The sequence below is a fragment of the Mus caroli genome, unplaced genomic scaffold (genome assembly GCF_978045245.1).
Source record: "Mus caroli unplaced genomic scaffold, Mus_caroli_1 scaffold_8, whole genome shotgun sequence".
Taxonomy (NCBI): Eukaryota; Metazoa; Chordata; class Mammalia; order Rodentia; family Muridae; genus Mus; species Mus caroli.
Window position 1 is genome coordinate 9,987,512 of NW_028227263.1, and position 23,814 is coordinate 10,011,325.

A 23,814-nucleotide genomic window follows, 5' to 3' on the forward strand; every position below is an offset into this window, starting at 1 on the left:
GTGTGAGAGAGAGAGAGAGAGAGAGAGAGAGAGAGAGAGAGAGAGAGAGAGAGAGCATGATCTCATTAGAAAAGGATATGCAACCCAGCAGGCCTGAACAGTGGGATGGATGTGTTTCCATGATAGCACCATGCAGTAGAACAGAGAGGCAGGACATATGCAAGCCTTGGGTGTTGGGTGTGACAGACAGGGAAGACCTTTCCAGAAACAGGTGAGAAATCACTCAACTCTAACTGCAAAGGACCATGCTCTTGTTTCTACCACAGCAAGCTGACCAGAACTAACCCCTAGGGCTAGCTCCAGAGGAATGTGATCAGGAGAGCCCTGTCTATAGAGGCCTAAGGCTCCGAACCGTGGCTCTGATACCCATTCTAAATCTGTTAACGTTTGAGTTTGTGTTTTGCAGGTAAAATGGGCTGTGGCAGACATCCCATGATCTTGGTGTCTTGATCCACACCGTGTCCACATTCTGCCACACTCCCCGTGGTTCATCTGCTACTGTCTGCCCCTCCCCCTAACTGCCCTGCAGGCACAGGAAAGCGAAGGTTGTGTGGCCACCCTCCTCCTGCCAAGTCCAAGGCCCGAGAGTACCCTGCCGCCTGAGGGAGTATGATATTAGAGTAAGCACCACTGACTAGGACCAGTCCAGAGAGGACGCACGAGAGAAGAAAGGAGCTTTTCTTCCGTGCCCTTTGATCAAGTGACCCTGAATTTGATGCGTCTGGCTTGTTCACCGTGAGTGCTGCCCTGAGCTGAGTAAAGAACGCACCTTCCCCATGCCTGTCTGCTCATTTGTTCACAGAGTCACAGATTAGTTTCCAAGCTTTCTCAGATCTGCTAGGTGCTGGGCAAGTCCTGGGGACTCCGAGACAATAGGTTCATTCACCAGTGATGGCCCTCGCGGCCTCACGGCACAGTCGGATGGGATAAAATAGATGTTCCTCTGCCCCGGGCTGTGATCCGACCAAGCATGATTTAAGTTGTGAGTCACATATAGAGAATGTGGATCGAGTAGGAAACGTGAAACAGGATACTATTTCAGCCGGACTGGTCCGTTCTCGGTTTTCCTTCTCCCTCCCTGTGGTATTTTATTCTCTTTCAGCAATGGACATCAAGGAGGGAGACCTCTGACTGTTGGTCTGAGGACGTCAGGCAATCACCTCCAGTGTCTTAGACACCCCCCACTCCTGTAGGACTCTTTCACCAAATCTAGGTGGAAGCAGCAGGTTGTTTATTCCTTTAATTCTCATGGTTACTGGCTTTCCAACTCAAATATTAAAATAAATCGCAAGGACACAGCTGCATGCATGGCAGACACATCCAGAAAGGGCTCTAGAACCCAACTAAAATAAAACAACTCTCATTTCTAAACCCTAAGAGGTTTCAGGAGGTCAGCACACGTGGGTGAAAGATGGAGGCTGCTGTCCACATGACTGTTACGAATGCCTGGAACGGAGCCATGGTTCTCTGACCAGGGGTTTGGGCTATGGAAGAGGACTGCCTGCCCGTGCTGGCTGGTTTTCTAATCATCTCTTGGGCTTGTGGTACAGATTTAGATGCAGTTGTGGTTCCATGGTTTCTAGGCTTTTGAGGAGGACCTTGGGTTTCCAACTTGGGGTTTGGTTCCCTGACGAGGCATCTGGATTTCCAATGAGGTTCTTGAGGTTTAGATACAGGTAGATCAGCATCCAAAACCCAAGAGGGAATGGGAATAAGAATAGGAGGAAGGCTGTTGTTCCAGCTCTCTCCCTCACCCCCCTTTTAGTGTATCCTTGTGTCTCCTGGGCTCCAGTGGGCCCTGGAGAGCCAGACACGGCCACCTGTCTCCTCTGGTCTGCACTAGCACCTCGTGAGCCCCGGCTCAAGATGTCGGATTAAGAAGAGATTGGTATATTGGAGGAGGGGAGTGGAGGGGGTGGGGCTCAAGGACAGAACTCTTGCCTAGGGTATGTTAGGCCTGAGTTTCAATCCTCTGTACCAAATAAACAAAAAGCAGCTCATTTTCAAAGCAGGACCCTCTCCGCTGCTGTAGTTTTAGGAGTCTTCACTTGTAGCAAGACTGCTTTCTGGAGCACCGCTTCCCCTGAAGTATAGCTGTCGTATCTCTTCAACTGTCTTATTAAAAACATTTACTCTGGGATTCTTATTAACAGTTAGTGTGTGTGCATGTCTAGGTGCATATCTATGTGCTTATGTGTGTATGTAGTGCAAGTGTGTGTGTGTGTGTGTGTGTAGGTCAGAGGACGGACAAGTTGAAGGAGTTGGTTCCCTCCTTTAATCACACAGGACCGAACGCCCTTCCCCAGGTTTGAGGCAAGTGCCTTTATACGCTGAGTCATCTCACTAGCCCGCATTCTTACAACTGTCACACTTGATTCACGACCTCCCACACCTAGCAGACCACTCGCCCTGCTCACCTTGCTGCTGCCTCTGTGAGCCGTTTGGTGGCTGCATTTATCACCCTCCTGGATTCCCAAGTGCACAGGTTTCACTGTAAAATATGATCCTGGGGCCTCACTGAGTTGGTTATAGGGGAAAGCCGGGACCACTTATCCAGCAGGCCCCTGGCTCAATGCTCAGGCCAGCGAGGAGAGTCTCCTTATAAGGCCATGGATGGTCCTCATTTTGGTACCTCCTATAGGAGAGGCACTTGGTGAGAGTTTGGCAAGAGAGGGGACCAAAGAGGAGGAGCTGATCTGGAGGATCAGTGTATTTCTCATACTGATTTTGATGAAGGTCATGACCTGGCTGAGCAGACAGAAGCTGCGCGGAGTGAATAACAGACATGAGGGAAGACACAACAAGGGGACAGCTGATGTTCCAGGCAGGCTTTCCCACAGGGATGCCTAGCATGAGACTTTCCAAGGGTCTCAAGATTAACACTAAAAACCCTGAAAACTCTTCTTAAAATTACAGAGCTCTGTACTGTGATAAAAGAAACACGCTGGCTGTTTAATAGGCAGTCTCCTCTTGGGAGACCAGCACAGCACACAACTGTCATTTTCCAGGGCAGGTTAAATGCCATCCCTTCTGGGACATAGCTGGGTCCCTTTGTCTCCACAGCTGAGCACCACATTGCTCGGTTGATATCAAAAATAATGTTTTAAAGGAAACATGACTTAATACTCAGCTCAACAGGAGGAAAACACACGGCCACGGACAGTGAATCACTCATTAAAAATTAAATCAATCCGCCCACAACAGGAAACAGCATAAGAGAATGTCAGAGCTGGCTTCATATTGGAAGGAAGCCAAAATAGGTTTGTGAACTAGAAATTCCTGGGACTGACGGTGGGCACGACGAACCTCTAGCATCTCAAAGACATACAATTTTCAATCTGACCTCTGCCAAACTCCCCAAGTGTCGGGCGGGGCAATATTGGGGTGGCCATGGTTTCTAAGCATATTAACTGGTCTTTGCAGGGAACCACACCCACACCCACCAGGGAAATGAAGCACCTTGTGGCTCCTGGAAAGGATTCCGTAGCCTGGCTCTGAGGGCAGGGGAGAGCCACCCTCTCGGTCTGCATCTCTGGGGATTAAACCCTGAGCCTCCGAGCCTCCTGCACACTGGATAAGTGTTAGAGCATTCAGCCACTCTGTAAAGTCAAAGTTCACAGAACCCCAGTGTTTGTTTATTCTTGTTGCCCATCAGCAGCAGAATGGGAAGAAAACTGACTGCTTTTCAAATAAAAGTTTTCCATTAACAAAACCTTCCTATGGTGGCTTTTTTTTTTTTTTTTTTTTTAGCAGATTAAGAGCAATAGAAGTGGACAAAGAGGAGAGCCTCAGGACAGCTGCTGTCAAAACACAGATTATCATCACAAAGATAATAATTTGCAAACCCATCCCAGTAAGGACTAACCTCACAGGCCAGAGTCTTGGTTGATATACAACAGTCATTATCTGCTGGGGACCGCTGTCTTTAGCTCAAATCCAGCTATCACAAAGTTTTGTCTCCATGAGACCTTTGTAAAATCCTTATCCAGTCCTTCATGTCTTAGACAAGGAAGATGTGAATGACTCAGGTGAAGGAACACACCCAAGTCATTTGGCCTTTCTCAAACAAAACCAGCAGATCACTAGGTTACTGGTCTCCGCTGGCTTGCCATCTGTCCCTATCCAGGTCTCCTCTAAACTCCTGCACAAAATTCACATTCGTTCTGGCTAGAGCAAGGCCTCAGATGCTAGCCTTGCAAACTAAATCAGACCTAGGGTCTAATACTTCTCTGTGTGTGTGTGTGTGTGTGTGTGTGTGTGCACGCGCGCACATGCGCATCCCCGCTCACTCGCTCGCTCACACATACATAAAGGCATGGGTGGAAACCAGAAGCTGATAGTGTTCCTTACTTTGTTTTGTTTTGTTTTGTTTTGAGGCCGAGTCTCTCATTGAACCTGGGGCTCACCGCTTTATCCAGACCGGCTGGCCAGCGAGGCTCAGGAGTCTTCTGTCCCCATATCCCTGGTACTTGCATTATAGGTGTGTGCCACTAAGCCCAGCTTTTTATGCTTGCACAGCAGGCATCTTACTGACTAAGTTGTCTCCCAGTTTCCCCAGAGAACTTGCTTTTTTTTTTTTTTTTTAAAACATATACAACTATGAGTCTGCAGGAGATACTGATAAACATTGGGTGAGGGAGTGGACAGGCTGTGCTGGGAGGAAACCCATCGAGGGTGTGAAAAGAGATTGGAAGGCTGAGTTTGGTTAGCAGATAACATGAGGAAATCTCTGGGAAGGCTGGCCAAGATCAACCTGATGGTCATGAGGTTGTTCCAAAATACAATGATCCACCCGCCGGCCATGTGCACGGCCCATAGAATGCTTTGATTTGTCGGTGTGCTCTGTGGGATTGCACGGCTCTAAAATATTTTTCATAATGGAGTCCCTTCTTTTGGCATGTACGACCTCACCTTGGGTGATGGGCAGGAGAGCTGGCTGGCATTTAAGGAAGAAAAGGACTCAGCCAGTTAGAGAGACACTTGGAAGGATTTGTTGGTTTTCTTTAGTGGATTTCAAATACCTCTGCCAAGATTAGTCTATTAGTCTGCTATAGGGAATGGCACATAGTTCATGTTCAAGGTAATATCTATAGGGACTGGAGAAAGGGCTCAGTTGTTGAGAGCATATGCCATTCTTACAGAAGACCTGGATAGTTCCAAGCATCTGTGTCAGATGTCTCATAACTGCCTATAGTCTCTGCTTCACACACACACACACACACACACACACACACACACACACACACACTGGCATGCAAACTATAATGTTACCATGTTGCTAGCCCCTACAGGTTTTACTGCCTGTGGTGATGACTTACTTCTTCAGCCTGCTCTGGTCTGTCTGTCTGTCTGTCTGTCTGTCTCTGTCTCTCTCTCTCCCTTTCTCTGTGATGTGTCTAAAGTAGGAGCAGAATCCAAAGAAGACCTTTAGTTGTCCTGTTCTATCTCTCTGCCTTATTCCCCAAGACAGTCCCTCTTTGAACGTGGAACTAGCCTACGGTCAGCACACTGTAGGAATCCTCCTGTCTCTGCCCGCATAGCCCTGAGGTTACTGGGGTTACAGGTATGTGACTCTATCTGACCTTTTACACTGTAAATTTAAGCTCAGGTCTTCACACTTGCGTAGCAAGGGCTCTTTCTCATTGTCTATTTCTCCAGCCCCTGGTTTTGATTTTTAATCTTCAAGGCAGAGGTGGCAAGGTATCCCCAGACTATTGCAAGCATGTATGAGGCACACATAACAATAAATTTGAACATGCTTTATACACTGTCAAGTGTCCTATATTGGATGCACCCTATAATAAATGAAATTTGCGCTTTAGGCATAAGGAATTTAAATCATTGAGCAAAACAGGAAACAGACCAAGCCCTGCTCTCCAAATAATCATTGCTATCAACATCAGAATGTTGGTCTTCAGCAGTCACACAGTGATATGGCAGCTTTAACAAACACACATCTCAGCATCTCGCGATGTAGCCTAGACCGGCCTTGACCTCACAGCAATCCTCCTGTCTCAGTCTCCCAAATTCTGGAACTACAGGCATAAGTTTCCCTGGCTCATTCATCTACACCATTTCTCATTGTGGATCAACATGTGGAATCATCAACATATTCTTAAAAGGTTGCTGAGAACCGACTCGCTCTCACCACAAAACAGCCCAAACCCAATCTTTCCTCCTGCATTGGCCTATTTCTGTTAAGCTGCGCAGAGAACCCATGATGTGGAGCTTCTTTGTTCAGCAATTCCACGGGGACCCTTCCCCTAACATTTTAAGTACCTTCTATTGAACTTCACATCATATTGGCTTCTAGACGTTGGTTCAGATTGGCAGGTTTTGCAACGATGCTGTCTAGTCTGTTGCTCGATGTCTCAACTGCCATGGGACATACTCTTGTTGGTAGAGATGCCATTGAGAGTAAGTTCCCTGCTATGTATCTGTCTTTGCATTTAGCACCTGACCTTGCTCCTAATTTAGAGGTCAGTGGGTCTGAGAAATCTCCCTGTAACTCAGACCCACAATGGGACTCATACACTTCATGTCTACGTGGTGAATGATGGCACCCTCCAGGCAGCTGCTCATGTCCTGTTGTTGCTCACACCATCTGTCTTACCATTTGAGCTCCACAAACAGGAAAACCTCACAGGGCAAGGGAGGTGGGGGCTGGCTCTCGAACCAAAGACACAGGTCTTGAAGACCTGGCCCATGACCTGCTTCAGGTAGGTAGCTCCTCTTTCTCTCTTAGTGGGCCATTTCCAATTACTTTCCAAATCCCAAAGAACGATAGTAAGAGGGCACTCTTGATGATAAAATGCCTACTTAATAATAGGTGGAAGTTGTCCAGGTCACTAGAAAAAATAACTTCACCTTTGATTCCTGGTGGTCTGATGGCCCTCCAGATCCCTCTAGGCCCAGACAGCAGCTCCTTGCTGGGCCCAGTGTGTGGCTGTCTGCCTGGGCTGGGCTGTTGTGGAACCAAACTGGCTCTGGGACAAACCCAGGTTTCCTGCACAGGGCTGGACAAAGTTAGCAGAGGTGCTTGCCAATTTACATTTAGTGAAAGCCTTGATAATAGTCTTTAACCTAAATTTTGGGTACTTTAGAAATGATAAATATTATAAGCAAGCATGACAGAAATCTAAAAATGGCAAGAAAGGCTCCCCTCGGGTCCCCTCTTTACCTCTTGTCCAATCGGGACGACGCATGGCAGCCATCCTGGCCCTGGGGAATCCATGCTTCTCTGTCAGCCGAAACGGATTTTGAGATGAATGTCAAGGTCTGCCTCGGGCGCGGTGACGAGACAGGAGTTTATATGGAAAACTCAAGTTCCTTTTTCCCTTCAGGTGGAAAGAATGACTGATGGGGATTGCCTGCCTCTGTGTGTGACAATAGACTTCCTACCAGACTCCTCTGGGAAGCACTTCTAGAAAAAAGGTGGAAGCTCCCTAGGGTTTGAGACTGGAAGGCCATGAGTCACCCTTAGTTCCCAGAGTGCATTGCTGACCACAGGCTCTCAGGGGTCAGCGGTGGAAGGAACCTTTCTTTGCTTCCAGAAGCTCTACTAATCTGAGAGGAAGCTCAGGGAGCCGGGAGCTAACGGAAAAAAGCCCAGGCACAGGCAATGGGCTCACAGAGGGCCTGGGCCACACACCCTCCAGAGCTGCACCTCTTCCTGTGCTATGCTGACTTACTCTTGCCCCTTCCTGCCATTCCAAAGGCGAATTCAGGGCTTGCAGCTCCTGCCCCGCCTACTAAAGCCACCCCAGTGACTTTCCACTTAAGGGTGCCAACACCTCGAAGACCAGAGGCAGGAACTATTATTTGAAAATATCAGATTATTTGTCTTGGTCATTCATACCGACACCACCGAAAAAGCATTGACTCAGAGGAGAAAACGAAACAAGCTTTGTGAGTGTGAAGGGCGGAGCCATAGGTCCTGTGCTGGTGAACTGGTGAACCCCTGGCTGCTGTTTGCTATTAGCACTTTTGATCAGTTTTTAATCCCTTTGGTGTTTCCATGAGCCAGGATGAGACCATCACTTTACAGCATTATTTGCTTCTTCTTGGCTGTGGCCACTTTTAGGTTTTAAAGTGGGGATGCTCCTCGAGGCTGGAGAATGTACTTAAACCTTAGTTATCTGTCTTCCATAAATTCTTTATTCTCCCATTTCTTTGCATTAGATTCTGGACCACAGGAACCCACTCAACTGTGACATTCTCCAGATGAAACATAAGCATGACAGGGCTACTTCTCCAAGTCCACTGTTTTGTGTTTTGTGTGTGAGCTTGTGGTATATGTGTGTGTGTGTGTGTGTGTGTGTGTGTGTATGTGTGTATGTGTGTGTGTACGTGTGTGTGTATGTGTGTGTGTATATGTGTGTATGTGTGTGTGTGTACGTGTGTGTATATGTGTGTATATGTGTGTGTATGTGTGTGTATGTGTGTACGTGTGTGTGTATGTGTGTATGTGTATGTGTGTGTATGTGTCCTGTGAAGAGGCCAAAGGTCCACAGCAGATGCTTTTCTCTATTGTTCTCTGTCTTATATTTGAGACCCACTTTCTCATTGAACCAGAAACTCACTAATTTGCCCAGGGCAGCTGACCAGTGAGTCCCTGGGACTGGGCTTGCCTCTGCCTCCCCAGTGTTGGGATTACAAGTGTGTACCTCCATGCCCAGCTGTTTATACATTTGTTGGGAATTAAACTCAACTCTTCATAGTTGCATAGCAAGAACTTTATTAAGTTTATTGTTAAATGCAAAATTAAAAGGGTTGACTCTTGCTTAAAAGACTTCCCAAACAAAAGAGAATAATTTTGAATCTTTTTAAGAAAACCAATATTAAGATAGTTTTTTTTAAAATGGAAATTCAAGAATGATGCCAGTAAACTGAAAGCCTTTTGACAGCTGGGCAGAAAGAGAGAGGTTTGCTGGGGCTGGTGTGTCTGTTTTGCTAGGGTTGCTGGCCTGGCTTCTTTACAGCCATCACACAAAGCATCGATGAGGGCTTGTGATGGTCTCCAGTTTCAGGGAGCTTACCTGCACTACCCAAGCAGACTGTCCAAAGTTCCAAATCGTCCAAAAGCCAGTTTCAGAGGGCAGAAGTTAGAAATCATTCTCTTGACCAGTCACTGAAATCCTAAACCTCTGTGCCTACATCACAAATGTTTGCCAACGGAAACCAAACAGGCCAGAGAATCGTGCTGAGGGCCAGAAAGCACAGTCCCAGTGAACACAGACCAGGTTACCTTGTCCACTCCTCAAATACGCCTCACGTCAAAGTGAATGATTCCCAAAGTCATCCTCAATCACATACCTTTTGAATCAAGGTCTCTCACTGTACTTGGAACTTGACTGGGGTTCTCCCACACTGGCTGGCCAATTAGCCCTCAGGATCTCCTGCCCTGCCCATCCCATGCCAGCACCAGCACCGCAGTTGCAGGCGCTCACTTCTGTGCTTGGCTTTTTGTGTAGGTGCTGGGGGTTGGAACTCAGGATCTCAAGCGTGCTCAGCAGACACTTTACCACAGAGCCATCTCCCAGCCCCATATTTTTAAAGCCAGGAACTGAGTGGCTGACTAAAGCAGAGGCAAAAGTCAGGGCCAAGAGGATGGGAGCTGCTGCCTGGATATCACAGATCCACACAGCAAACACAGACACACAGAAGTCAGTTTAGCATTGCTGGGCAGGAGGTCTGGCCTTCCAGACCTCTTGCTGGGTTTTAAACATGGCTTTGGGAGAGGAGAAGCTGAGGCCAGGTTAGCAGCTGTTGTCACAGGATCGCTCGTTTGGACAGCTGCTGGATCACTGCTGGGCATCAGGGCAGTGGACCAAGAGGCTCGGAAATGCTAGAATGGGAGGAAGGAAGGCTGGCTCTGGACAAGCCAGCCCAGCACGAAGTGCCAAGAAGCACAAAGGTCACATGTTTAGAACCAACCAGAATCTGTCCCTGTGTTTCAAAAGACAAATCCATGGGGCCTAACCTATGACTACTTCCCTCCAGCATGGAAGGCACATTAAGAAACCAAAGCAAACCGCTCAAATCCACAGTGTCATGTTTCATGTGCATTCCCACCAACATGCACACACCAACACCTCTGGCTTTTGTTCCAGGACAATAGGAGTTGCTGACTGGCCATTGAAGCTTTATCTCATACAAACAATCCCAGTGAGCCTCCCCTTTGTTCCCTCTGTCCCCATTTACCCAAGCAGAGTTGGCTGCCACTCATAATCAATTACATCTAACAACAATGCAACAGATAACAGGACCATAAAACTCAGAAAGGATAAAGGAAGGCTTCATTCTTTCTTAGCTTGAGAAATTCTGGATTATCATCATCCCACCTTGCCAAAATAGAGAAAGAGCAATCTGATAAAACCAAGCCCAACTGCACACATTTACATTCCAATGGAGAAACACCAAGGAAGGACCCCTTGCCCAAGAGAGGAGGCCAGCCAATCTAACAGCCTTAAAGTCTGGAACACAGTAAAAGTGTATTGTTCTTGGGTTTATTTTGTTATTTGACATAGGGTCTCTTGTAAACTGGGCTAGCCTTTAACTCTAGACTTCTTGTCTCTATCTTCCAAGTCCTGGGATTACAGGCATGTGGTAGCTGCCCCAACAGTAAAAATATTTCAAAGGTGGCTGTGCATTGGGAAATGGAACTTCCTACTTTTGCACTCTGGTGACGCCCATTAAGGGCAGAATATCAGCTGAGCATTTTGCGTTCCTCTTGTGACCACACTGCAGCCATTTCTAAACTCAAGATTCTGTGGGGTTTGGTGGAGTGTGCCCTGAACCTCATTACTTAGGAGGCAGAAGCAGTAAGATCATATGAATTTGAGGCCAGCCTAGTCTCCACAGTGAGTTTTAGGCCAGTCAGACCTATAGCCTCAACAAGCAAGTAAGCAAGAAAGCAAAACAACAAAACTCTTAGACACCCCTCTCTCCCTTTCTTCTGAAAAGGGGAACATCATTAAGTTGATTTAAATGTGTTTGAAAAAGGCTATGAAGGGGATGGTGGCAGTATAGGCCTGGGATCTCATCTCTAAGGATGCCAAAGCAAAAGGACCTTGAGTTTGAGGCCATCTCTGGCAACGTAGTGAGAGCTTGCCTGAAACAAGACAAAACAAGATGTGGGTCATGATGTTTAACGTCTTTAATGTATTTTCTTACAGGCATCAAAGAAGTAGAATTTGGCTGTTACCTAGACCCTGTCGGTGTACAACACAAAATTCCATGACATTGATGCATCTTCACCAAAAGTATCATTCAGAAAAACACCTCCTCAGCCATTTCCCCCAGGGCAGTAGCTCCACTTATGAGAAGGAAAGCCCATCAGGCCGTCGCATGCCGCTGTGCTGTGCACCCTAATGGGTGTTGAATGTGTGCCACTGAGATAAGGTTGTAAAAGAAACAGGACAGAGAAAGGAAAGCACGTGGGAACTGCCCACAACACTGTGTCTCAGGACACTGAGTGGCTGAGCTACATTTCAAATGCCAGGAAAAAAAAAATAATAACGAGAAGTGTGATGTGAGCCATTGAGTAAGTTAAGGCACTAGATTTGCATGTCACCCTCTGACCATATGACCTGTTTCTCAACAAGATAAACCTTACATAACAATTAAATCCCAGGCATTTTAAGCTAACCAATCAGACATTGGAAACAATTTTTAGAAAATTATGTACTCACCAAGGGGAAATGAGGGCTATAGTCTGAAAGAGAAAGAAAGAAAACAAAAGAACATTAGTTTTCTGGTGACACTGTTGGTCTCTCTCACTTGGGTCTCCAATTTCCAACAGTGCTGGTGGCTGACACTCTTCACAGGGTCTTCAGGAGCTTGCTTAATCTTGATGGTAATTTCTTTTTGCTACATGCATTGGCTTTCAACATCTATGACCAAACTTTCTTTTGCTCCCTGGAAGCCAATTGAGGGTGGAATGTGACTCCCCAGGGTCTGAAGTGTTTGACAGCCAGCCCTCAAGGACCTGACTTCAATCGGTTGCTGTCCCTAGTGAGGGGTATAAAGGTCCCACCCGAAGCAGTCCCCACCTTCCTTGGAGATGGTCTTTCAAGGTAGAGGCACCTTTTCACTCTACGCCCCTGGGGTCGTCTCTGATCATCACCTAGCTTAAGCTGTGTGTTCTTCCCATTAAAAAGAATTATTAAGATACAATTTATATATATGTAAGATTTGCCCACTCAGAATGTACAATTTATTGGCTTTTAGTATATTCAAGAATTTAGTAACCTCATTAAAATCTCACGTTAGAGGCAAGAGAGATGGCTCGGCTAGGAGCTTGCTGCTCTTGCAGAGTGCTAGGGTTTGATTCCCAGCACCAACATGATTCCCAACCCTCTGTAACTCTAGCTCCAAGGGATATATCATCTTCTGTTTTCCTCAGGTTCTGCACACATGTGGCACACAGGCATACCATGCAGGCAAAGCACTCTACACACATTGAAATAAACTTAATTAAAAAAAAAAAAGACTCACACATCTAATATAAGATCATTTTCATCATCCAAAAAGAAAATATACACTCATGAGTTCATTGTCCACCACTCTGGCCTCTCTCTGGCCTGTGACAACCACTCAGCTACTTCCTGCAGATTTCCCTATCCTGGCATTTTGTAGAAATAGACTTATAGCATATATGGCATTTTGCAATGAGATTCTTTCATTGAGAGTAATGCTCCCGAGTCCTATCCATCCCATAGAATGTTCTAGTACCTCTCTTGCTTTTACTAACAAATCTTTCACCCCCCACAGTCTGTTTATCCATCCTTCAGCCGATGGATACAGCTCTGTGTTCCTGTTGGTGATGCAGGCAACCTCACATGAGGCTCATCAGACTTTCATCGGCCTGCGGATGGAGATCTGGCTGGGCTGTGATTACTCACTCACACAGCTAAAGGGTAGAATCAGTTTTCAGTTGTCTCTATTTTAAAATAGCTGGCTCACTCCACGCTGCCTTCTACCAGATTGCTTGGGATGAGAGTCCTGGCAAGGCTAGTCACTTTAAAACAAATTTAACAATGTCTCTGCAGTACAAATTATAACAAGTTATTATAAATTATTATATAGTTACAAATTTAGAAGTGAACTCATGAGATCATCTTAAAGTCACAGAAGCAGAAACCTAACTCAGGCAAGTAAGAGCTGTTAAATCCACTTGGGAAATTTTATCCTCAAGCTTCTAATGGCATAATGGCTTTGGTCATTAGCTCTGGGAATCTTAGCCAATGGAATAAAGCGAGAAAAAAAAATAAAACAAGACATATGAACTAAAGAAGAGATGTATAAAGCATACGTCTGATGTGGTATAATGGTCTATGTAGAGAATCCTATGGAATAAAAAGCCCCTATCGCTAAGACATGCACTTAGCTCATAGGACAAAGAGCCCAAGAATATCAACAGTGTTACACAGGCTAACAAAAAGCTGTTGCGGGAACAATAGTAATTCTATACTTAGGGAAACCAACTGTCCCAGCATCACATGTTCATTTATTAACAACAAACCAACAGCATTCATATCTATTTGTAACATCTGACACTGTGTCATTCCCTAGCGAAGGAATCAAAAATAATGAAGAGGCAGCGTGTTGAGTCACATAGAGTTGCAAAGGGTTCCCAGCATGCCACGAGGCCCCACATAACATAACGCCTGCCCAAGCGCAAGACAGAGGCGGAGTGCTGGGCAGAAAATGGTTAAAGTGGATAGGTAAACTGTTCTTTGTAGAACAGTTTATTACAAAACTTCACCCCTTTGTTTCACCCTAAAATACCCAGAGACGATGCTTGCAGGAGTGTTGCGAGGAGGCAGGCCATGAGAAAAGCTGAGGTGGACACTGTCTCCCCATTCCCAGGGAAATTGATAAGAAAGCTCAAAACTATTTTCCAATGCTGTGCTGACTTGTTCCAATAGGAAATGGAGCCCAGTGATACACAGAGGCTTCTGGGACAGGACTACAGCTGGAGGCACAAGGCTGGGTCAAACCAGACTAAAACCACAAAGGAACAAGCTAGTTTGGTGTAGAAGCACAGGCTGTTTTGTCAATAGCTAGATAAACAACCAATGATAACTCAATTGTGAACTTTGAAGTAATGTGTTGTTTTTTTAAAAACAAACAAACAAACAAACAAACAAGCAAACAGAGTTTGACTCCCCAGAACTTCAGATAGTTCAATGGGCTGAGCAATCTCGGTCTGTGTTTCATGCATGATTGAATAACTATCTATTCCTCTAAAGCAGGACTACAACAAAACCATGCCCCCCCCCAAAAAAAACCCAGACTCTAAAATAAACCTTTGCCAACTATGCATTCCCTTTAGCCTGAGGCCTTGTAGATAGTCCTCATTTCGCTGAGCAAAACTTCTAAAACGGCACATGAAACATTTAAAACCTGAGGGTTGAGGTGGCCGTTGATGTGGGTAGTTTGTTCAATATCCTTCCACACACTAGAAGCTTCCTGCTCTTATCTTGAAAGCCAGCATCCTCCAAAAAGGGGAAGGAGGGAAGAGGGAGGAGGGAGGAGGCAGGAGGGAGGAGGGAGCTGAGGGACAGCTTCTGTTGCTTCCTCCCCTTCACACCTCACAGCTTGCTTATGAGGCAAGGGGGGTGTTCCCTAAAGATGGGGACCCTGCCTCACGCCTGTGGTGTGAGGATGTGGGGGAATAGGAGGCTCCTCCAGCCTGCTACTCTTGGCTGCCTCCCCTGGCCTTGCGTGCTCATAATTTGGGGTGGGAGCTCTGTCCCCTAGCAAAGCTGTAATTTCTTTAGGGCACCACTGTCTTCCCTCTCTAAGTTCCCAGTGTTCAGGGTGCTGCTTGTCACAGCCCGGAATGACATTCTGCTACAGGCAGATTTATTCCTCCAAATTCCTCCCTGTTCCACTGTCCTCTTCAGTCTAGAAATCCCTGGAAAGAGCCAGGCAGGCCACATCCCACCTCTGGGGAGGGATAAGTCTTTTTAGAGTGGTCCGAACTGATCTGCTCCAGAGGAAGAGCTGGGGTTGCTGGTGCCTGAGTACAGAGTCACATCCATTCAGAACAGGGAGGGAGGAAGCCTGGCTTACCCTGGGAAAGAGGCTGGTGACAGCATCAGAAAAGGGGAAATCCACCCTGAGGAAAGCCTGAGGTCAGGCCAGGTCAGGCCCAGGAAAAGCGCTCCCAAAGGAAGTGACCAGCAGCTAGGCTTAGCCCTGATGGTTCCCAAGATAGAAGGACCCAGCAATGGAGTTACTGTGCCAGCCAAGCTTCATAGAAAAGACAATCGAGGGTAGTGTTCGAAGTCCACAGAACCGCTCCGGCTGAGGATAAAGTTACAGTTGCTGTTGAGGTGGCCAGAGCTAGCCAATCATTCTGAACTCAGACGAAAGCAAAATGTCTTTCCGTACACCAGTGGCCCACGTGCAGCTCGGGCAATCCTGTGGGCAGCGTTTGGCTGCCTGCAGCTTATCTAGCTACAGACTTTTCTTTTGAATGGGTGATAAGATTTTAAAAATTGCGGAAGCGCTTGCATTTTATTTTAAAACTCTTGTGCACATTTTTCATATCTGAAATGTGAACATTTTTATGACAGTTGGAGATTCCATAAAGCAAAAGGCACAGAGAACTCTATGTGGGGAAATACCAGGGACCTTGGCCTTGAACAAATCTTACTGTGAATAATCAGACTGGCCAAGTTCCTCCATTCTGGCTGCATTCTGGCTGCCTTCTCTTGAGATTCCGGTTTTCCCAGAAGGCACTGGTCAATGATTCAAGACCACTGGGGGAGCAAGAATTGCTATTCACTGTCAGTCGTAGTAGCCCTCAAGCCCAATCAATCTATCCCCATGAATGTACAGACTGGCTAAACAGCAGGGCACTGCTAGAAATAGAATAGTAACCAAGGTCCTATCAAGAGAACCACAGGCAGGCAATAGGGGGATGGCTGTGCCTCAGCCATGCCTCGGGCTTGCCTGCATTCCATCAGACAGCCACACTTTGCTGGCAGGGGCTGTGGAGTGCCGAGAGCGTGTCATGTTTCCTAATCATCAAGGCTGCAGATTGCACAGATCTCACACTGCCAAGTCTCACAGTTTTCTTGTTTACCTTGTAGATACCAGCAGAGCTGCTACTTCTCCATCTTCCGATGTACGGAAGAACAGGGAAGAGAGGCCGAATGTAGAGGAGTGAAGTCTCCCCACACAAAGGAGTGTGGTAAGATGTTCCCCTGCCTACCTCACAGGTTCAAGCTGCCCAGACAAGGAGGTGAACCTTTGCAACGGTGTCACCAAGGTAACACCATCTCACTATCCATTTGTCAACCCAAACAGACTAGCACACTTTGCAAATGCTGGAAAATTTCTAGCAATTATGCCCAGGCAAGACACCTGCTTGCTCTCCACCCAAGTACATGTGGCACTTCTCTAACTGAGCACTGTGGGGTGCCCCCTCTGCATATTAGTAAGCTAGGGGAACCCTTGTTTGTAAGCACAGGCCCGGTGTTTTCCATATTGCTACATCTGTCTACAGTGTTGTGATTGCCCTGGAATTCAGGAGCACGGCAGTTCAGTTCTATTCTCTTCAGAGGCACCGATGCTCTCAGCTTCAGGCGAATGCTACTGGTTCTCTCATCTCTTGGTGCAGGGCACACAGACTTTCCCGGTAGTAATACGGTGGCCATCACTGTCACGACTTGGACCTGTGTGGTTGTTGGTTGTTGTTTTTTCCCATTTTTTATATCTTTTCCCCCAGGAGCTGCTTCCTTGTGGGCTCCTGTCCTTGAACAGCTTTGTCAAGCTTCTTAGAGAGGCATCCCAACAAGGGCCACTTCAGCCTCTCAGGACTCCCAGGAGGAATCCATTACAAGAGCTGCTCTGTAGACAGAGAAACTGAGGTCCGAACATAGAGTCATTTGCTACAAAGAGTCCCACCGCTGAGCAGGGCAGTGGCTCCAGAGCTGGTTTACAGACTTCATGAGGTCATTAGAAACAGAAGGACCCTCTCCCTGTCTGTCAGTGCTTGCTCATGCCCCAAGCTCACCTAGACTGAGGTTGCTCACCTAGGGAGTTGCCTTCTGACCACAACACACACACAGCTATGGCACAGCTTCATGGACCAAGCCCATCACCTCTCAAATCCACAATTTTTACTTCGGATAATGCAGAGCTGAGCTCTGGGTCCTGCAGGGAGATTCCAAGCATCATGATGCAAGTGTGACTTAGGAAGACAGGACCAGTGAAGCTTATGTGTGTTTTTTCTCAGAAGGTGCACCCCCGCCCCAATTCTGCCAGCCCATTGTGAAAAGGACCCAAAGTGTAAAGATTGGAAGCCTCCTCTAGGTGGAGACATGCCCCTGTCTCCTCCCTTAAGGGTTAATGCAGTGGGGCAGGACAGAAAAGGTGGCTTCGCCTACCTTAGACAATGCACTTTTCCTTCCCATAATTCCTACTCTCTATGGCAGTCTCTATGAGTGGCTAGGTCTGGTGGTCTTGCTGAGGTCTGACTCTGAAAGGTGTGACTGTTTCTTTTTCGTTTGGATGCTGGCCAGAGCCCAAGTATGCTTCCTAACTCTTCGGATAGGCTTCGGTTTTCCTTGATTCTTTTTTAAAGCTCCATCTCTGAGGCACGTTTGTCTGCAGGTGGCTGACCTGACACTCTCTCCCAAGCTGTAAGTCTTTTCTCCTCCCCTGTTCTCCTCTTTTCCAGCAGCTGTAAGATTTACAGCTTGCTAGCCCTGGACTTTTCCTTTTAAAGGCCAATAAATTGTCCCTGAGCTTCCATTTGAATCTGTTCTTTGTCCTCTAGCTTCTAGGATTCTCAACTTCTGTTATTAATGAGACTAAGAACCCCCAAGAGGGGACCCTCATTTCCCAGGTAGTATATGATGGCTCCCAAGATCCCCAGGGACACTTCTTTCCTGCCTTTTAATTTTTAATTAGCAGAGAAAACAAACCTGTCCCTGCACCCTTAGATAGCATCCAAAGACTAAAGACCGTTTCAGAATTAAAACAACAACAACAACAACAAGAAAACAAAAAACTATAACACCAACTTTACAAACAATGGCCCCATTTTCTCTGCAGCAGCAGACCCATGGGTCCTTGGGCTGACCCACGCAGCTTCACTGGCTATCCACCACTCCCTTCCACAACGGAGTCATTTGTCAATTTGTCCCTTCCCCCTACTCCTAGGTTTGAGTGACATACCTCTGACCAAGCCTGCTTCACCAACCGCACTCCATTAAAGAGGGCCTCAGTCCCCTATACCCCAAGCCCCGTCCCTTGCAGCTGCCCATAGACGTCTTGCTTCCTGGATGTTATTTCCCATCTCTCCCCTTACCCCTGATGCCATTTAAGAGTGGGAAGCAGCGCAGAGCTCAGGCACCCCCCATGGTCGTGCTAGCCAAGGCCCTTCCCACACTCATCTCTCCGTTGACAGCTTGCAGGCTCCAGTTTTCAGCCCCACAGTCTCCAACATCTTTACCCCAAGAAAAACATCAGCTACAATGTAATCTTCTCTCTGCTACTTTCTACTGCTGTGTGGGATGACAATAACCCCAAGACACTTCAACATTCACAGACACACTAGGAATCAGCCAACTGAAGTGGGCTCTTCAGCTTGTTGCCTGGGACACATGCACATGGAGAGGTGCTTCATAAAGGACTCAAAGATCTAGACTTCTAGTGAAACTGGTGAGATGGCACTTGGCCTGAGAGAACTGTCCATGACTTCTGCTTCCCTTACAACCTTAAAGAGTGGTTTCATGCTTAGGTGTTTCTCTAAAACCAAGCTGCAGACTGGGCAGAATAGAGTACATCCAGGCCCCAGTGGCCACCCTAAACTAAACTGAATGTCTTCCCTAAGTGATGAATTGGGGCAGATAAGAAGAATATAATGTGTAGGTCCTTATCAGAATCTAGACCCTCCCAGGGAAGGAAGATGTCACAGTGAGGGCCTCAATAGGCCTCCACTCACAGGGAAGACAACCCTGCTCTCAGAGCACAGCAGCATGTCTGGATTTCCTCACGCTGTGCGATATCACCAGAACCTGTCAGATTCCTCTCTTCCCCTCTCTTGATCTCATCTGTGTCCTCCAGACTTCCTGGATCCCGCACTCTTGGCATTCTTATCTCTTTAACTCTTTCTCTCTCTGTGGTTTTGTTTTTCAACAGTATCTCCCTAGCTGCATCTCGCTGTAAGACAGTGAGTAAAGAGAAAGCCATCTTTGTCATCATAGCAGCCACCCTGTATGGGGTGTGTGTGTGTGATCCACACTTTACAGTTGACAAGAATGAGAGTCAGTCATTCGCTGACACAGAAGTTTCGGTTGGTTTGGATCTCTGAGAAGAAACTGCAACCGCCAGAATCTCTTTTAGTGTCTAAGCGTTTCTGAGTGCATACTAGTAGCTCAGAGCACCCCGAAGACTGAATGGATAAAATGGCTAGGCCAGTATTTAACACATACTGGATGTCTGCTGTGTGATAGTGACAGGCCAACTGGTAAGGATTGAGAAGTTAAAAACAACAACAACAACAACAAAAACCACCCACAGACCCTCATGGTCTTAAGTCTAAAAGAGACACTTACAGATGTCATTGTTGTGTGGCATTGAACACTAGATGGTGCCAGGTCCAGGGTGGGAGATGACAGTGACGCACAGGACCTAGGTTCCCTTGCACCTGGCAGGCTCCTGCCTCAGAGGCACAGGGACCTGACTAGTGTGGCCTGCACAGCATTCTTATAGATGTGCAGGGATATTACTCAGGGACTGAGATAAGACATTCATGTCCTAAGAAAAGGGGAAGGTAACCTGAACTTACCTAAAGCAGTTTGTAAGATATTTCTGAGAAACATTTTGACAATGATGAAACCACTTAGGAGGAAGATCTGCCAATCAAGTAGTCATTTAGCAAGAGCACCCTCAAATATTTTGGTGCAGTGATCTTCCAACAACTGTTTGACTCAAGCCATGGAACTAGTCCATTCTAAAATTCACAGAACCGAGCCTCACAGTAGGAGAGGGGGAGAAGGAGCAGAAGGGAAGGCACAGTGAGCATCAGCTGCATCGTTTGGAGGAAAAGCTGTGTTTCTCTGCTTAAACGGTGCCTAATGAAACATACGTTTCCAGAGGATTTACAAAACACGGGGCTGTGAGCAAATGCATCCCCAGCCTCGATGGGTGTTGCACAGGACATGCACCTACACCCCAAAGCCTACTAAGAAAGTTCTGTGAACTCAGCAGCAATCCTTCCTCCTCCTCCACAGAAAAGAACACTGCCATATTCATCGAACAACAAAAACTGCATTATGACAAAAGTATGCCCTGCTCCACGCCGGAACAATACGCTGCAATGCAAGCGAAGAGTTTTACTGAATTCTGCTTCCACCACCAGAAAGATCAGCTGCCCTCTTCCTTGGACAGGCGGTACAGCCATAATTTCAAAGAAACTCGTCTCCTTTAAACCAGAAAATCATCTCACGTGTGCATGAGCTGCTGGATACACAGCTGGTGGTTCTAGGCCTTGGCAGAAAGCAAAGATGTCAGAGGTCGGGCAGAGCCGGGCTGCTGTGTGCCTGGCTTTCGTTTGCCTCCCACGAGTCTGGGAGTCCTTCTATGGTCCATAGTCCGAGGGAGCAAGGATGGAGCATCAAGAACCCGCCTTGCCCACAGACACAGGGAAGGCTGGGGCCCAGAGCAGAGGGCCTGACCATGCTCCACAGTCTCTGTACCCGAGGTCACGGAGGCAGCTTTACCCTGACAACCCAACAAGACATGATTGTGGGAGTGAATTCAGGATCTGAGGGGGGTGAGGCCCAGAGATGGAAAACAGAGTGCGTATGCCCACAAGTGGCATGGGCAAGGCCAGATACCAACCCAAAGCACATTCACTAGAACGATCTAGAATTCTATCGGGTGTGTCCCGGTAGCTCGGGGGCTTCATGCTGCCAGGGAGAACTGTGAACGCATGCAGTGTATTTGAGGAGCTCGTCTGTGCAGTTCTACCGAAATGCCCTGCACAGATGTCAAAACGCTGGGCATAGCACTTTTATCCAGTATTCTACCTGATCCTCTGGACAAGTCTGAGGTGACTTGCTGGGGTAAGAGAACTAGCCAGGATCCACACCCAGCCCAGGATACATGCCAAGTCCCCAATCTTCTTTGTTGTTTTGTTTTATTTGTTTGAGACAGGGTTTCTCTACTTAGCCTTGGCTGTCCTGGAACTCATTCTGTAGACCAGGCTGGATTCGAACTCAGAGACCAGCCTGCCTCTGCCTCCCAAGTGCTGGGACTAAAGGGGTGCGATGCTACCTGCTCAGCAAAATACCCCAACCTTAGAAAGACCCTACCAGACCTCTGGGGCCAGGCTAGGAACCACTTCCTGAGAGACAGACTGTGTAGGGAGGACTTCTTTCCAGGCAGAGCCAGGGGAAGTGGTCAGTACCCAGCAGACAGAAGAAGGGCTCTGGCCATGTCACTTCCCTCCCCACAATGCTCTGTGGTCAAATGCCACCACATCCTTAAGAAGCCATCTACCAGTGGCACCCCCAATGAAAACAAACAAGTGCCATCCCCAAGTCACCCCCAACTCATCAAAGACTCAAGACCGAATTCAAAGAAAGTCCTCTGCAGAATCTGCTGAGGCCTAGAGCCCTAGCTGGGTCTCTAAAAGAGATAAAATTCTAAAAGTTGAATTTGAGCAACTGCATGAAGTCCAGTGCTATGCCTGAGGATGGTTGAGTGTTGTCAGAGACTGCTAATGGACACATTTCTCTGGCCACCCACAGAAACTTACCTGGTTTGAATGAGCATTGCCTGGCTGGGATCTTGAGCCAGTACAAAGCTGGGTGCACTATATTAGAACCCGCCTTTATCTATTACACATTTGCTGTACTTGAGAGTCTCCCCATGAGCCACACTGACAGGCACAGCGTTTCTGTATCAGTAGTTTTGCTCTCTGAGGTATCAGTCAACTGTGGTTGACTAATAGCACATAGAAATTCCCAGAAATAAAAGACTCCATACATTTTAAATGCCTTGCCCTTCTGAGAGTTAGGAAATCTCTTGCTATCCTATCAGGGGCTTGAATCAACATCTTTGCCCAGGCTATCTCTGCAGTGTGCAGTAGACACTCATTGGCTACTTAGTAGCTACTTCCCTTGGTGGGTTGACCCTTATTTTAATGATCAGATTCCACAGTGAAACTGGTATTTTTAATCACAGTATGTTGTTGGAATTGTTATATTTTATTATTAGCTATGGTTGTAAATCTGTTATTATGCCCAATTAAAAAGTGAGCTTCATCATAGATGTGGATGCATAGGAACAAAACCCATAACCTGTGGGTCGTGGCCATGATCCCAGCTTTCGAGTATTTGCTAGGAGGTCTTACAATGCATCCGTATGGGAAACGGGGTATGGTGTCTAAATGCATCACAGAACTAGATGGGAATTTGTCATGACCACCATCATCTAAGCACTCATTCTACCTAGGCACTGACATCTCAGGCATTGAAACTATGACAGCTGCGGGGCCTGGACACCACCCACCAGGCTCCTGTTCCTCTTGTCTGCACCATGTGCCAAACACCAGGCAGGCACCATCTCGCTGGTTACTTGTTATGGAATGGAGAGCTGAGAAGGACCTTCTCCAACTTAGAAAGGCAACTCCTGATGTGTGGATGGTGTCCCCGGCGGATACGTCAAAGCCTGTCCCAACCCTCCCCTCACTGGTCTGTGTCCACATATTTGGATGTGAATACTGGAGGTGAACTTGTGTTGTCAGCCTGTGAGTGTCATATTAGTATGGCAAACACTCATGACCAATAAAGTCCACACTCATGTCAAGATCCTGCTTAACACTTCAATTCAGTTTAAGCAGGACCTCTGTGGGTGACACAGGACACAGAGTCTTAAGGTGCTGTGTTAGATGGGGACACCTCCAAGGTTCTGGTACAGGTATAGGACAGGGTGATGACCACAGAAAATTCTGCAACCTGAGGTCACTACAACTACACAGAAGTTCATCCAACCCCAGCTCTAGGTACATTGTACAGGGGGTAGGGTCGTGGACTGGGGGCGGAGTCGTGGACCAGTGGGTAAAGCACACAAGGGTCTGAGCGCACACCCTCAGAATCCATGTAAAAACCAAGCATGGTTGGGTGTGTTTGTAACTCCAGCACTGAGGAGCAGGACATAGGAGGGTCCCTGGAGCTCACTGGCCAAGCAGTTTATCTGAATCAGTGATCTCCAGGGACAATGAGAGACCCTATCTCAAAATATAAGACAAGAGAGGGAGTGAGAGAGACATGCAGTTTCAACTTTGGCCTCCATATGCATACCTGTACACACACATCCACATGAGCACATGCATACACCACACATCCAACAGACACACATAGAGACATATACACAAATGCTTATACCATGCAGTCAACACACACACAAATGCATATGCCATACACCCCCGACACACAAATGCATATTTCACACATCCAGCACACATCCAGACGCATATACCACACATCCTCCCACGACACACATACACATAAATGCATATACTACAATCCAACATATACCCAGATGCACATACCACACATCTAACACACAGACACACAAAGAGCTTCTCTAATAGATGTTCCCCATAAAAGGTCTGTTATCCACCTAAGAACAAGGGGACAATACCAGGTTGGTTTTTGTGAATGTAGTCACAATGAGGGTCTGCAAACTTCTAGCAAATTCAGCTCAGAGTGAGGGGAACACAAGCAGAGTCAAAAGCAGAAGCTTCAGATTTGGGGAGTGTGGTTTTGTTAGCAGTGCACA

General features: G+C 47.0%; 1 protein-coding gene across 3 annotated transcripts in view; it reads right to left on the reverse strand.

Moving 5' to 3' along the window:
- The window catches only part of Ptpre (protein tyrosine phosphatase receptor type E), a 149,866-nt gene that overhangs the window by 73,796 nt on the left and 52,256 nt on the right, over nt 1-23,814 (reverse strand). Inside the window, exon 2 of one of the 3 annotated variants that reach the window (XM_021166288.3) lies at nt 11,694-11,716. The exons of 1 other annotated variant lie outside the window; for it this stretch is intronic. The gene's annotated coding sequence lies outside the window, so the exon portion shown is untranslated. Of the gene's footprint in view, nt 1-7,180; nt 7,248-11,693; nt 11,717-23,814 lie in introns of those variants that run through there. One more of the 3 variants, XM_029479489.2, reaches the window with a different exon arrangement.